Below are 2,819 nucleotides of genomic sequence, written 5' to 3' on the forward strand. Positions count from 1 at the left end.
CAGAGGAAAGGTCGGCCAGACTCGTGCCATTACCAGAGCGACGTGACCTGTCGACCTCACAGTGGAGGGCAGGGTTTCGTTGCATCCACTTATCGCTTTCAGCTTGCTTTCCACTCTTTTTTTCCTATTTTTATTCTTCTTATCAGTTCTCTTCCTGTAAAGCATGACTTCCAGAATTGATATATTGTTACACAGTTCTAGGAAAAGCCAGTTCTCTTTCTCTCCTGTTTCTCCCTTTCAGATTTACCCAGAAGTCAACAGTGTAGGGCCATAGGGGTCATGGTGCCTCTGCTTGTTGTTGATTTATCCTCCACCGCTGTCTTCATGTTTCACATTTCACATTTCACTCCGTACCCTGATCCCTCCGCTCTCCTTTCCTGTTGTTCTTCCTTTCGTTCATTCCCTAGACTGCTTCTCCCCAGCACGCTCCCCCTCCCCATTTTGTCATTTTGTTCTTGAAGGAACACTCTTAAACATGAATTGCTCTACGTTTTCAGATGCAAAAGGTACCAGCACTTATTCCCCCCAAATCCTGAGTGCCCAAGGCACGCGAGAAGTCACAAATGGTAGAGCTGTGCCTCTGATTAGAATAATATTGCAGGTAGGCCGCAGGGAGGTTTTATCGGAGTATATTAGCACAAAACTGTAATTTATCCCAGCTGGACCGATTAGGAGATAATGACAGCAGCCCAGACCTCAGATTGTAACATTACATTCCCCCCCAAAACATTAAGTGGAACAATCCTCTGTGACCGTACACACGCATACACGCACCCCACTGTTACAGATTGAAAAACACACTCCAGAACTCCAGAACAGTTATAGAAACATACACAAACTTTCTATGCAGCTTGCCAAAGGTTCAACTAAGAACAGACTAAAGTGGTCTCCAAGGATGTGTAGAGTAGACCAGACAAGACATTTCCTCCCAGAATCCTCCCCTAACCCCCACATAACATTCTGTTATCAATTTGACCGATTTGGCAGTCCTGAAACCCTCAGACAGCGTTGTATTATTATCTGGCACATGCTGAAGAATCTAAATGTATGATCTATTTTAGTTAACGCAACATTGTAACATTCTAAAAACGTATTTTTGTAAGCTCTGAAAAGACACATCACATATCATAGCTTTTTTTTTCTGCCAGATTGGGATTTTATGATTTATCTTGCCTGTTTGTTTACTGTACATTTTATCCCCCAAGCTAGAGACCTGCGCGGGACGGATTTTTCAGTCCTGCTCCTCCAGGATTCTGTCCCGCACCTGCCTGCTCCCGCAGAAATATATGTTATCTTGTCTCGCCTCCACCCACAAAATTCATGTTTTGTCCCGATCCCTCCCAAAAAAGCCCACATAAATGTAGCCTATAGATTTTTTTTCTATGCATCCATGAAATTAACATGGAATAGTACGTTCTGTGTTGCCTAGCCACAACATCCCAGCCTAAATGCTCCCGATGAAATATTTGTTATTAAAGCATTCACAAACCACTGTTATTTTCAACAGAAAAGCAAGGCTGCTGCGTGCATGGCATCTCGGTTCATCGCGATCTCACAAAGCTCTGTTATACTACAATTTCTGCAACAGATGAATAACAATGTATTTGTTTTTTGATGTTTTATGTTAAGATATTTCTATTTTGTGGGAGTCCCGTAAATCATTTTATTCTCCTGCATCCCGCACACACACACAAGTCTCTACCCACCCGAACCCACAGGAGTGCAGGTCTCTACTCCAAGCCAAACGCATATATTCAGCTATCTGCCAGTCATGGACAGCAAGAATCTAGTCTCCACAGTCATCTTTATGCTCCAGCAAGGCAATCTTGGCAGTCTGTAAGTCTTTTACAGAACATTGACTGCTTTTTCCCATGTTCTGAGGATGCATCTCCACTATGAATCTGTCATTGGGTTTGGTGAGTAATACGTGTGAATTTTTAGCATGGAGCAGCAATGGGTAGCTGTTTGACATTTGAGTGAGTTTAATCAGATTTGAGTCATACACTGCAGAAAAAATTTTTCGTAATCAGTATTGTACATATCGTCTTGTTTTCCATTGTCTAAACATCCCTAAAACTTGTTTAAAGCAAGATTTTGTGCTTTTGTATTATACAACGGGGTGAGAAAATAAACTTAATTCAGGATTTATTTTCAAATTTTCTTACACAACTTTGCTTCTCAAAGTCAACTGATCTTGATTAAATTAGGTTTAGATATTGCGCTAGGAAATAAGACAAGCACGTGTCTTGTCAAAGTCATAGTTTGGCCCATGACCCAGGATATAACTGATGTTGCAAGCATCAAGGTATTCTGCTGCGGAGGTTGATACTCACGTCCAGGTGAAGTGGGAGGTGTGCAGAGTCCATGGTTTGTCCTTGAGCTCCAGTGTTACAGACCCTCTCCTCTCATTTGCTCCTGAGGATGGAGTGGATGCCGTCTGCCTCTCCTGGGTTAGTGAATGTACCTCTGGAATAACGTCAGCCTCTCCAGCTTGTCCTCAAGCACTCATCCTGTTGTGAGTGTCGGACAAGTGTGCTCTTAAAAACATCCACCAGCTTCCCTGTGGCTGACCGGACACCGCTGTTATGCCAGGACCAGGACGCAAAATAGCAGCTGAGAAGGAGACCAGGAGAATGAAATAGAAGAGAGATGAAGAATTGGAAGTTTGTGCCAGCTAAATTCCCTCCTGTCCCTCTGGCTTTGTAGCTGACTTTCTCCCTTCTTCTCTCAATCTGTCTGTACTTCTCTTTTGTGCTCTCCTCCCCTTTTTCCTCCCTCCCTCGCTCTCGCTCGCTCTCTCTCTCTCTCTCTCTCTCTCT

The 2,819-nt window shown here is 43.4% G+C and overlaps 1 protein-coding gene across 1 annotated transcript in view; it reads right to left on the reverse strand.

Moving 5' to 3' along the window:
- The window catches only part of LOC107577119 (bone morphogenetic protein 2-like), a 7,996-nt gene extending 5,262 nt beyond the window's left edge, over positions 1–2,734 (reverse strand). The window contains exon 1 of the mRNA XM_016263230.1: positions 2,334–2,734. The gene's annotated coding sequence lies outside the window, so the exon portion shown is untranslated. The remainder of the gene's footprint in view (positions 1–2,333) is intronic.
- Between the last annotated feature and the right edge of the window lie 85 nt (positions 2,735–2,819).

Source organism: Sinocyclocheilus grahami, unplaced genomic scaffold, assembly GCF_001515645.1.
Source record: "Sinocyclocheilus grahami isolate Dianchi unplaced genomic scaffold, SAMN03320097.WGS_v1.1 scaffold5165.1, whole genome shotgun sequence".
Lineage (NCBI taxonomy): Eukaryota > Metazoa > Chordata > Actinopteri > Cypriniformes > Cyprinidae > Sinocyclocheilus > Sinocyclocheilus grahami.